This window comes from Vigna umbellata, chromosome 4 (genome assembly GCF_029865625.1).
Source record: "Vigna umbellata cultivar VRB3 chromosome 4, Vumbellata_1.0, whole genome shotgun sequence".
In the NCBI taxonomy this organism is placed as follows: domain Eukaryota; kingdom Viridiplantae; phylum Streptophyta; class Magnoliopsida; order Fabales; family Fabaceae; genus Vigna; species Vigna umbellata.
This window is the reverse complement of record NC_142168.1, coordinates 36,661,656-36,675,933: the sequence shown is the minus strand read 5'-3', so window position 1 is coordinate 36,675,933 and position 14,278 is coordinate 36,661,656. Positions and strand designations below refer to the sequence as shown.

Below are 14,278 nucleotides of genomic sequence, written 5' to 3'. Positions count from 1 at the left end.
ACAGCTTGGTCGATCACTTGATAACCAACCGTAATAGCTTACGACCACGTGACGCTCTCGACCATTTGAGGCTCGACAGCCGCATAAGCGATGTCGCGACATGAGACATACGTCCGACACGTCATCCACCTAGGTCGACACGAATGATGATCGACATACAGAGGCTCGACAAACAACCGCATAAGCGATGTCGCGACATGAGACATACGTCCGACACGTCATCCACTTAGGTCGACACGAATGATGATCGACATACAGAATGTGACACCGTGATCTAGCAGTTAAGCAGTTACACACCTTGACTGAATAACGCCGCGAATCACGACCATATATCGTGGAAATAATTGACTCAGTGTCAGCGCACAATTCGACGGTTACAACTTCCACTTCAGTAACTGACCGGATTTTCAGGTAAACGGTTTATTATGTTAATTTAAATATACGAAGCACACCAGAAAAAAGGTACGTTTTTTCCCTAAGAGAAAATTGATTGAGATTTCTCATATTTCGAACAACACCCCTGTTGACTTGAGCGTCGGAGTGCCTTTGCAGGTACCCAGCCCACTTTGCTTACGAAGATCCGAGAAGAGAAAGAGAAATATAACACAGTGAAGCTAGCACCAGAGAGAAAGGGAGTAAAGTTGTTAGGTTCGTATCTTGGTCTCTACATCCCTACCGAAACAATTATTATTATTATTTAATTTCAATCGTTGTTTTTAGATTAGATAAATAATATTAGTGGAATAAATTTAAATATTAATTATTAGTGATAAAATTTTAAAGTTACTATATGTCCAATATCATTTTTTTTTCAGTAACAGATGAATAGTTTCAGCCATCCAAAGTAAATAAAATCAACAGCTTAACACACAGACATATAAAAATGGAATAGACCATATAATTATAATTATCTATTACAATTGGGATACATAACTTATCTTTTTAATATATATTTGTTTTCTTATAACATTACAAATAAGTAATTTTCAGTTTTCTTTGAAAATATTGATTTATATTTTGTAATATATATAGTACGAATTGATTTAGATAACATTTTTATGTATTGTTTTAACTTATTTTATCATGCCAATTCTTATCCTTTTTAATCAATTTCTTTTATTTTATTTTCCATAACTTTTAAGAAACTGTTTATATAAATAATGCAGAAAGGGCTTTAAACGTCTGTTATTTTGGGTTTTTAACGTCAGATTCCGATCCAACATCTTTACGGGTGACATTAATGACGTCTATTAAAGACGTCGGATTACATCAAAACCGACGTCTAAGGGCACTATAGACGTCTGTTAATGCCTTTAACTTATGTCTATGGGCACTATAGACGTCAGTTAATGCCTTTAACCGACGTCTAAGGACACTTTAGATGTCGGACATGACATTAACCAACGTCTACAGCAGCTCGTGTCTTTGGGTAGCGTAGTAGCACCTTCTTCCTTTGCTAGTTTCCTCATAAGAAAAGCTTGTGTCTTTTGGATCTCTTGTGGCATTTCAACCGAAAACCGAATCTGGGTCCTTGGCTAGTTCCATTCCAACCGCCAATGAAAAAGAATACGGTGACATGAGAACTAGACAAGGATCCAGGTTTGATTTTGGGTTGAAATGCTATAAGAGATACAAAAGACGTAAACTTTTCTTACAAGGAAACTAGCAAAGGGAGAAGGTGCTACTACGCTACTCAAAGACACGAGAATAACTGCACGAAAACACAACGAAAACTCATTTTGATCGGTTCAAATGGAACATAATCAAAGACTAATTTAATCAGAGTGTTAAATTTAAACGGCTCAAAAGAGATAAAGCGCACCTGAAAATGTAATGCCGCGGAGAGAAAAGGCGAGGAGAAAGACGATGAAGTGTGCGTAACCGCGGGTTCGCGATTTCTGATTTAACTGGAATCAAGACATCGGTGCCCCCAGTGCCCGACGTCTATTCTCGACCAGACGTCGGCGACCTCACTAATATGACGTCCATTCGATTTAAAAATTAATATTCGCAATGTATATAGATGTCGGATGTGGCGGGATCTGACGTCTAAATGGCGAAAAAAATGACTTTTCACATTCTGGGTTTACTTTTCATCTACCCTGTCAGCCATATAGACGTTTGTTACAGGGTGCCGACGTCTATAATCGCATATAGACATCGGGGATGGCGGGATCAGAAGTCTATATGACGGAGAAAAATGACTTTTCACCTACCTTTCAGGCATATAGACATCGGGTAGGGGGGCTTCGACGTCTATAATATTATAGACGTCGAGGCCCCTCTTAACCGACATCTAGATGTCCAACTTATTTACGAAAATGTCACCGGTCAATAATTTATGTTGATTATTTTGTGGTCTGATGTCTACGGGATGACCTTAAAAGTCAATTCTCCACTGGTGTAATGATACTTTTTTTTTATCATTTTCATAATAATTAAAATTCGTAATTTGCATTCATTTCTTTAATTATCAAAGTAATATAAATATATAATGTTCATAAAAAATAATTATGTTTGTAAAATAATTAATATTCATAATAATATATAATAATTATGTCTACTAAATAATACCTATAATTATGCTCATCCAAACCAATGATGTTCATAATTATATTGATAAATAGGCTAGGCTAAGATATGTTTTTTAATTAATAATCTGTATATATTTGTTTTGTAGTTCAAATACAAAAAAGTTTCATGCTCTCGATAATTGTTTAGTTGTTATTTTTTAAGTATTCATAAGTGACAAGTATGTGTATACACTTAACCAATTAAAGGATAAAATATCACTCCTAAAAACCAACCTCGATAAATGTTCAAACAATATATCTCATAATTAATAATAAAATAAATAACAACAATAATAATATCTCAATATTCCTTCAAGTTAAAACATATATCTTGAGTGCCTAACTTGTACAAAGAGACTCAAATAATATTTTTTTCCAAAACTTAAAAAAAAATGTCTGCTAGCTGTACTTTGGTAGGAAAAACATATCAAAGACAAATGGTGTCAGTTGTTACTTTATTATGAACAAAATGAAAAGAATGCAATTTTCTTACAATTTATGCGCCTTGTGTGGTGCATATGAAGAATTTGTTCAACATCTTTTCTTTGAGAGTATGATACCTAACTTCGCTTGTAATTTTTGCTTTAAATAGTTTGGAGTATTAACAACCAACATAGCCAAACTTTTCAACATTTTGATCAATTTTATAGGTCTGATTTGAATATAAAAGGAAATAAGTTTTGGAAGGCGATATGGATGGTTAGGATTAAAAGTATATTAGAACATAGGAATTCCATTGAATTTAGAAACAGGCAAAGGTTAAAAGCTTGGACATGGTTGAGAAATAAAACATCAAAGGCAATTATTTCATATTCTAATTGGTGTCTATGTCTAAAATTATGTATTCAATCTATCCTAAAATATTTCAAAAGTGGGATAAAAATAAGGGTTTCATCTACTATAATATTATTATCTATCATTCTAATCCCTTGTTTTCATCACTTATGATATGTGTTGTTAAGGCTTTTCAGTATACTTTATTGCAAAGGAGGTGGCTATGTTTTGTTTTGTTTGTCTTATTATTATTTATATATTAGTTATTAATGATAAAAAATAAATAAAATAACAATCAACTTTAATATGTTTTATCCTCTTATAAAAAATTGGATTCTGAACAACATGTAATATTGATTGAGTATCATAATATAATTACATCCCTTTAGAATCATAAATTCCCAATTAATCAAGTAATTATTTGAGTCATTTTAACTCACATGTATTCACTATCATAGTGCAATATTCAACCTCTATAGAAGAACGATAGATGATTGATTGTTTCTTAGTTTTTCAAGATATTGGAGAATAACCAAGAAGCACCACCCAACCAGTGAAATAACATCTTATAAGTGGACAACCCGTTCAATCTCAATCACACAATCCTTGTAGTTCCAATTTACTATCAGATCGTAGTAAAATACCTTGTTCCAAATGTTTCTTCAAATATCTACCCTTACGACTACCTTTCAATGCTCTTTACGATGATTTTACATAAATTGAGATAAAATGTGATCTAATCATAGACAAATAGATTAATCATCCAATCAATCTTCAATAGGTTTTGGATCTTATGATGTTGATCCATTGGAAAATTCACATGCTTGACACCTAATAAACATGTGTTTTCGATGATTTCTAATACATACTTTCTTTGAGAGATAAACCTCTCGTGATTACGAAATCCCAAAAAATATTTTAAGACTAGTAGGTCCTTCAAACGAAAATAATAACTTAAGTAAGTTTTTAAAAAAATTTATAGTTGAAGTTATCCACATAGCTAATCCAAAAGATGTATTTCTCTCCTGTGCAATATAAATAGTGAATAATCTGAATACAATTGAACAAAGTCATACCGCTTCAATATCGTTAGCAAACCAACAACGAGGAACTTATTTTAAGTTGTACAGTTACTTTTTAAAACCTGCAAACTAAAGTTAGAGTTTTGAAAATCTAAAGGAACTTTTATGTAGATCTCCTCAACCAAATCACTATAGAGAAATGCATTATTAACATTTATTTAGTGAATTTTCCACTTTTTAATTTCCGTCACTACCAGAAAGGTACATATAATCTTCGTCACACACACAATAATACATCTCCTAATTAATAATAAAATAAATAAATATAATAATAATATTTCAATAATTACATCAATTTAATTAGCTGGTTAAAATAATAATAAATATCAATAAACGCTAGATTTTATTAAAATATATAATTTTATATTTTTAATGTATTTCTCTAATAAGCTTGTCTTAATAAGGATGAATTACGTATACTTTTAAATAATTAAGTTTTCAAAACTACTTATTTCAAAAACACATACTTTAATTTTTTTTTTTAAATTACATTAACTTTTTGTAAATATTACTTTATTTTATTGTTTTGTTCACTCACTTTCTATATATATATATATATATATATATATATATATATATATATATTCAAAAATACATATCCTACGTAATAATAACATAAATAAATATAATAATAATATTTCAATAATTACATCCAATTTAATTAGTTCGTTAAAGTAATAATAAAAATCGACAAACACTAGATTTTATTAAAATAAATAATTTTCTATTTTAATGTGTTTTTCTAATAAGCTTATTTTAATAATTTTTCCAAAATATTTATTTAAAAAACAATTTTTTTTTAAATTATGTAAAATCCCAATTTTAGAGGTGGTAGTAGTAGTGAGACTCGATTATTTTAATATTAAATGATTTATTTATAAATAGTTTTGTTATAAACGAGTTTCATTATTTTAAATATTTCATCTCTTCAAAAATCACTTCTCTAGAGTTCTATACCTTCTTTTTAAGAGTTTTAACTCCTAAGTCATCTCTTTGACAATCAGGAGGTACCTAATCGAACACGACAATAAAGTCTACATTTTTACTCGATTGGTTTCTTCAATAGAGCAAGTAAGTTTTGGCTCCTTTTTTCTTTTGTTGTTCTATTCTAAAATCTATGATTTTTAGGATTGTTGCATGTGTTCTCCTTTATCTATTCCCCATTCTTTGTCAATCAATCGTCCTAATAATTTATTATGATCTTAATTCTGAGGTTTATAGGCGTTCCTAGGATTTCTTGAGCTTGAAGTAAGGATTTGAAGTGTATAAAGTTTGGTAGTTTTGGTGTAAGATAAGAGAAGCTAGTGTTTGTCTTTAAATTGGATTATAATGTATGAAATTGTGACTGGTGATATTATATTATTGTATATTGTTGGGTATATCTAAAATGATCGTTTTAGTGTTAATTGTGTTTGATTGAAAAGAATAAATGATAAGATTCTTGATTCCAAATCATGTCAAATGCAATATTGATACAACTTCTTATGTATAGTGAGAATAAAAATATAATTATACATATGTATAAACTACACTATAAACTTCTAGACAAAGTATTTTTACTATATGTGTCAAATACGCTAACACAAATGTGTACTCATACATTTATGCATGTAATTAAGCTTTTTTTTTTTTAAATATGACTATTAGAATATGGTAAGGAATTAAAGATAAACATTTTATTACATTCAAATTTAAAATGTTTATCTGTGAAAAAACATCGTTTATTTTTTCTTTTTTATCTAAATAAAAAGTATCATGACGAGATGAAAAAACTATCACACATCACTCAAAAATGTATGTGTCCAACATTTTCACTTTCTAAAATTATATTACAAATAATTCATCCATCGCAAAAGCCCATCAATTATAAAAAATAAATAAGGCATGGTGATAATTATAGTTTAATTTATCATATTATATTCTTAACTTTAAAAAACGTTCAAATATATTTCATTTAAAATGTTATATATTTGAATGTAAATAAATTTTAGGCTTAATTACCTACTTAGTCCCCATGTTCGGAGGTAATTTGCTGTTTAGTACCCGGTTTTAAAAATGTAGGCATTTGATACCTATGTTTTGAAATTTGTATCAATTGAATCCTACCCACTTAACGCCGTTATAAATCTAACGTTTTTCTGACTGTGTATGTGATTTGTGGACGAGCGTTTGTGGACGAGCGACGAGGACGATCGTCCAGCGAAGAGGACGCTCGTCCAGCGAGGCAGAAGAGGACGCTCGTCCAGCGAAGCGAACGCCCAGTCAGGCAGAAGAGGACGCTTGTCCAGCGAAGCGAACGCCCAGTCAGGCAGAAGAGGACGCTCGTCCAACGAAGCGAACGCTCGTCCATAACCGCTCGTCCACAAATCACATACACAGTCAGAAAAAACGTTAGATTTATAACGGTGTTAAGTGGGTAGGATTCAATTGATACAAATTTCAAAACATAGGTATCAAATGCCTACATTTTTAAAACCGGGTACTAAACAGCAAATTACCTCCGAACATGGGGACTAAGTAGGTAATTAAGCCTAAATTTTATACGTACCACTTAAGTATGCTTGAAATATACACTCTAATTCTCTTCATGATTCTAAAATTATATATACTATCAGAATCATAAGGAAAGAAATCAAAATCATGTATCCATGTATGTATATATATTTAGTTTGATAAATCAACAGTCACAAAAAAAAAATATTGTAAATTCATGTGAAAAGTATTTATTCAAATAATTATCATACACATATAAGATGAAATAATGAAAAAATGAAAGTTAACTTATAGAAAGAAATTGTGCTATACCCAGCGATGAGGTTTTTGCACCAAACTAGGCATATTTGCCTTTAATATTACCGAAATAGGTAAATTCAACCAAAATTACGAAAATGGGGAAGTCGTGGGGGACCCAAACGACTTCAATTGAAGAAGTCGTGTTCCCCCTGCACGACTTCACCCTGTTCATTTGACCAGGGTTGAAGTCGTGCACCCCAAAAACGACTTTAGGGTATGGTAATCGATTACCACATGTTGTAATCGATTACCATACCGTTTTTAATAAAAAAATATAAAAAAAAAATTGAAATCGTAGGGTTCACGCCTAAGAATACCAACTTAAGACCGAACGCTCACAATCACAATTCACCAAGGCCGAACGCTCAAGATCCAAACCTAAGAATACTATCTTAAGGCCGAACGCTCACAATCACAATTAAACTAAGTCACAAAGACTGAACGCTCAAGATTGAAACCGAACACTCAAGATTGACCGAACGCTCGGGATCATTATCCGAGAATACCAAATTAGGACGAACGCTTATAATCACTATTACACCAAAACCGAACACTCAAGATTGAAGCCTAAGAACACCAACTTAAGACCGAACGCCTACAATTACTAATACAGAACCAAGACCGAACGCTAAAGATCACTCTCTGAGAATACCAAAGACGAACGCCTACGATCACTGTTACACGAAGACCGAAAGCTCAAGATTGAAACCTACCAATTTAAGACCGAACGCTCAGGTTCACCAGCCGAGACTACCAAATTAGGACGAACGCTCACAATCATTAATCTACCAAGACCGAACGCTCGAGATTGCTTCATGAGAATACTAAATTAAGGACGAACGCCTAAATCACCAATTCACTTGAATACTGCTTGGACGAATGTCTAATATATTACTAACTTTTATTCAAGGAAGAATCCTACCGCTCGTTACATGAGAATACAAAACCGAACGCTCACTTGGTCTAAAGTCGTTTTTGGGGTGCACGACTTCAACCCTGGTCAAATGAACAGGGTGAAGTCGTGAAGGGGGGGGCACGACTTCTTCAATTGAAGTCGTTTTGGTCCCCCACGACTTCACTTTGGGTCAAAATTTGTCCATTTTGATAATAAAGAGGGCATATTTGCATAGTTTGGTGCAAAAACCCAGCGATGAAGACGATTTCCACCCTTCTTACTTATATATACTTAACCCTTTAACTAAAATCAAGCAACCCTTCTTTTTTTTCCAGTACTTGAACGTTCCTTCACGTTCAAACACCAAAAACATAACAAACGAACACCAAAAACACAAACAAAATCACAAACCGCAAAAAACAATCCACATAATAACTTAGGATTTCATCAGACATACACAACTTCTTCCACCTCACAGTATTCGACGAACGAAATCACAATCTTCAAATTCCAAAATGGAAAATGGGAAACCAAAACACGTACAGAGCAAACGAAACCTCATTGCAAGTGATTTACGAAAAATTATACTTTAATATACATAAATTTTATACATTTATTTAACATTATATTTTCTTATTTTCTATTTTTTTTTCTTAAAAAAATTAAAAATTTAATCTTTTATAATAGTGTTATTCTTATATGTTAAATAAATATAAAAGTGTATTTATCCGTTGCTTTAGATTTAATTACCCTTCGTACTACTCAAATGGGCCAACGTTTGTTTAAAATATTAATAAACGCCTGGTGGGTATCTTCAAGTCAACATAGAAATTGTGTTCTCCTATGATTTTGTCTGACTTATATATCTGCTGTGTATGTTTTCAAATATATGAAAAAATATTTTAAATTACCGACATAAGTGTATTTTAAATGCTTCGATATAGGACAGGATAAAAAAATATAAAGAATCATGTAAAGAATCAATGTAATGCTACTCAGACTCAACTCTACTCATCCTCCAACAAAAACCGCACAAACCATACATCTTGTGTGATGTCTCAGTAAGCATAACAAAGAAAAACTGAACACACACACGTACGCATATACATGCACATGTATGTATATCTATAGATGTATAGATATAAATATATATTCCCTAGCAAGGCAAGCCAACAAAGCAGTTGAGAGCGCCAGCATGGCGTGTGAGTCTGCTGACATGAGTGCCATCTCTTGGCTTCATGATGAGACCCTTCTTGTGTGTAATCTTGATGGGAGCACCGGAAGTGTTGAAAGTGGCACCGTTCATGAGAAGGTCCATGTCGGATTGCCACTGCCAGTTCTTCCAGACGTCTGGTGTAGCATTTCTGTGTGTGACCTCCTTTGCAGCGTCGTTGTTGGGAGCAATGAAACGGTTTCCTTGGCTAAGAATAGTAGGCCCTGCGCTTCCACCAATGGCGTACATCATCCAGTGAGTGTAATCGTTGTTAAGAACGTGGAAGAATCCCCATCTGCACCTTGGCATCCTCTGGATCAGTCCCTGCCCGAAATGGTTGAATGCCACTGTTATCTGCATGATCTTGTCCTCCGTGTACGTGTCAGTCGCACCGAACAACATCACATGGTCGTGTCTGGTCATGTGGCAGTTGGAGATGGTGATGGCTGTGGAGCCTTGGACCACATCGATCAGTCCATCGGCAGCGTTAGAGAGAGATACATGATCGATCCACACGTTGGAGGCTCCGAATAGGGAGATGGCATCACCATCACTCCTCGTTCTCAGTCCAACGTGGTTGTAGGAGTCCCTGATCATGCCACCCTCCTTAGGCACAATGTTCTTAACGCGAATTCCGTGGACGATGACGTTGTTCGCGAACTGTATGGTGAGGCCACCACCGTCCTTGATCTGAACGTTGGCACCACGACCGTCGATGGTCTTGTCGGAGGAAATGAGAAGCTCCTGCTTCAGAGTGATGATCATGCTGCGTTGGAAGATGATCCAAAGTGGACCCTTTTGGGTGACGGCATATCGAAGGGTTCCTGGCTTAGGGTTGACCATGTCCTCGTCGGAGTTATCGGTGACAACGTAAATGGGTCCACCGAGCCCACCCACTGCGCGTCTTCCGAACCCTTTTCCGCATCTGGCCAACCGATACCTGTCGTTGGCCCAGTCTTTGTTGCACCTCCAGCAATTGTCAATGGGGTTGCTGCTGTCACAGCGCCCTCCAACAGGGTTCTTGGCCTCATTCAGTCCCCTCCTTGTTCTGTTTTTCAAGGCACGATGAACGTGGTAATTGAGCTCACCGGTGACCAATTCAGGAGTTGGCACATAGGACTGGAGAGCGATTTCGTGGGCTTCTTCAGCTTGAGCTTTGAGAAAGTCGTCGTATTTAGCAATGCCAGCCTCAAGGCATGGGATGGTGATGGCCAGAGTGACCAACAGGGTGAAGACAACCTTTGCACTACTTCCTCCCATGTTTATTGTTTTCCTCTGGTTATTTTATTTTTTTGGTTTTGTGTGGCAAGGTTGTCCAAGGTCTTGGGAGATCTCAAAGAACCCAACAAAGACCTTGGCAAGCCTGTGCCAGTTAGAGTAGAGAAGAGATAAGTGTTTGGCTTGTGGCATATTGGTTCGTGAGTTCATCCCTTTTATAGCACACAACTTCTTCACAAAACAACGGTAACCCTTCTATGTTGCGTATGATTCCAACTTTAGAACAAAAAATGTGGCATGCAAATAGTTCTGTTAAGTCTCACCCACAAAACTATGCTATTTTTATATTTGAAAAACAAAAAACAAAACCATTCTTTCTTATTTTTCATCACTTTTATACTAACTTAATTTGATAGATTGTTATCAGCAATAAAACATTAAACTATATCTACAGAACTTTTATTTTATAAGAAAATAAAAACAATTCTTGTTTTTATTACTATTATTATTTTTTATTATTATTATTATTTAATTTCAATGGTTGTTTTCAGATTATATAAATAATATTAATTGATTAAATTTAAATATTAATTACTAGTGATAGAAATTTTTTAAGTTACTATATGTATAATATAATTTTTGTTTCAATAATCCAATGTAAATAAACACAAAATAAGGTACAGCAGCTTAACACAGACAAATAAAAATGGAATCGAGCATATAATTATAATTATTTATAACAATTGGGATACATAACTTGTCCTTTTAATATATATTATCTTCTTAATATATATTTGTCTCAACACCCAATAAAAATAAAAAAATGTATATAAAAAGAATAATAATTAATGATAGATAAAGAAAAAATAAATAAATAAATTTTCTTAATATATATATATATATATATAATTTTCAACTTTAATTTAGTTCAAGAATTCAATAATGTTATTCATATCTTTATTCTTCTTTGTTTTTTATATTCGACACTAAAAATATATTTTGAAATCTTTAGATAAAGATATGATTTTTTAATATTGTAATAATTTAAATCAATATTAAGCAATATTCATAATGATAATTAGAAATAATATTTTGATATTATACTTAATTTACTGTGTTAATTTATTTTTAAAATAAATATATGATCCAAAAAATTATAAGTTTCTGAATATAATTATAATCAATTTCTTACAAATTATAATCAATTTCTTACATATTATATGATTTTTTTAAAATATGTTACAATCAAGACAATTTATTTACCTATTTTGTTCCTCATCAATTAATTTACAATTAAAATAAGATTATCTGTAATATGTATATATAAATATGCACTCTATCATAAAAATAAATAAACAGAAAAGCACGTCAAAATAATAGAAACATAAGAAGAGAGAAAGAAAATATAAAAAAGAATAAGCTCTCACGTAAAAGGGGATTTGAACCATTATTAAGTAAGAAATAATTACAGTACCATTAGAAGGTGTAAGAACCTATATATATATATATATATATATATATATATATATATATATATATATATATTAAAAGAAGCTGAATTCATTTTTTTAAAATTGTTCCTCTCTCTAGAAAGCTTCTTCTTCTTCCTCTGACTTCTCTCTAGATTCCCAACACCTTGAACCATAGGAATTTGATTTTGGTGCTACCCAAGCGTCCGCGGAGTAGAGGGCTTCATTTCTATCAAACGTCTGCTTCTTTCCGATCGGGGCAGGTTGAGTTTTTGTGCTGTGGGCAGTTGCAATAGTTGTGCTTGGAGAAACCCGAGTAAGGAGAGCTATATTCTTTTCTATGGGTTGTATGAACCATACATGTGCTGAAATCTGTAATATTCTGTTGTTTGATGAATAAGTTTGTGTTTAGAGTGATCTTGTTTTGTATGGATCTGTATGAGTGAATGTGGAACTGAAAATTTCTGTTGTAACTGGGTCTAAGTACATCAAAAGTCGAATTTCGTGGTTGCTGTCAACTGGTATGGGGCTGGACGCCATCTGGTTCGCGCCCAGCGCCTCTACCGGGGCGCCCAGGCGCGAGGTCTTCGCAAAAAGTGGCTTTGTCTTTGTTTTTGATAGTTTTTGGGATTCCGGATGTCCGTTTTGGACGTTCCTTAGGTCATTTTGGAGGCTTTGAACCTGTCTGGAACTGTTGGTGATGGTTTCAAAGCCATTTCTTTATCTAAGTATGAGTTACGGGGTTTTGTGTTGTTTAGTGGTTCTCTTGGGACTGTTATTGTCTGGTAATGTGTATTGGATTTATTAATGTTGTTTGCTTAACATATTGTCATGTACGGTTATGTATGAGACTTGGGTGGTTGGAAAGAACATGGTTGTGAACTATAATGATGTGATTTATGTGGGAAGTATGTGAATGTATGAGATATGTTGGATTCACTATGATAATATGATGGTATCTGGTTAGTTCGGACGAGTCGGTTTATAAAGTAACAAGTCTTGTGATGTTAGTTTACCATGTTTGGGTGACTTTTGCATGTCGTGTGAGGTTGTATAACATGCTTTTTATATCTAGCTCACCCTTGCTTGTTTGTGTTGCTTGTGTATGTTTCTTTTGCGATGGTCACCCACTTGGGTGGGAGCAGATGGCGAGGATGATACTTTGGAAACAGCTTTGATGGAGACGATAGCGCTGCATCTCAGAATGTTAGCTTTTATTTGCTAGCTTTGAAAAACTTTTATGTTTTTAAAGTTTTAAATTCTCTGTAATTTTCAGAGAGAAACTCTAACATTCTAAGGATGATTATAATCCTTAATTACTCTATGATTATAATTCTTAATTACTCTTGACTGCTTTCCTATATTATGAAATGATGACATCTTTATTATCTCATTTTTTTATTTGATTTGGGTATTATATTCACAAATGCCACGTAACAAATACATAGGATTAAATTAGCTTTTTGTATTTTATAAAATTAATCACCTACCTATATAAAAAATAATGTTTTTTACCCTTAATATATAGAAAATATATTAATTTAGTTGTGACATTCACTTTCTTATCAAATTAGTATATTCAATAGTTAATAAATGTAATAATTTAATTTTGATAATTATTTTTTATTGTTAGTTTAAATATATTATTCGAATTAATATCAAACTAAATTACAATATTTAGAGTTTTATAAGTGCTAAAACAATTTATATATATATATATATATATATATATATATAGATATAGATATAGATATAGATATAGATAGATAGATAGGACCATTCTTTCACCCGAAATTTTTTTAGCAAAAAATAATATGAATTTAAGTTTTAAAAGATAATTAGGAGTATAATTTAAATTTTTGAGATAGATACTATATTAAAAAAGTTTTTTTTCTCTTTTTGTCTCATGCGTAATTGTATGCAATTTTTACAATTTATAAAAGTTTTCATACTAACATTTAAACAGTGTTTGGATTGTGTTGAGGATTTGAGAAAGAATAAGTAAATGAATTTGAGAAAATGGATGATGGATTATGAAATTATTTGGATTAAGAGATTTAAGTAAAAATTTAATGAAAATTTGTGTATGATGTGATTAATATGATAGATTTCCAAAATATTTAAATAGATAAAGTTAAATAATTATTAATTTCTTTTTAAGAATAAATATGATATAAATGTAAATATAATAATATAAATTATGAAATCTAGAGACATGTGATAAACAGTAATATTTTACAAAAAAAAATTATTTTTACCAA

At 32.4% G+C, this 14,278-nt stretch overlaps 1 pseudogene; it reads right to left on the bottom strand.

The window, feature by feature from the left end:
* Nucleotides 1-9,103: 9,103 nt before the first annotated feature.
* Nucleotides 9,104-10,723, bottom strand: LOC148200052 (pectate lyase pseudogene; annotated as a pseudogene).
* Nucleotides 10,724-14,278: the final 3,555 nt, after the last annotated feature.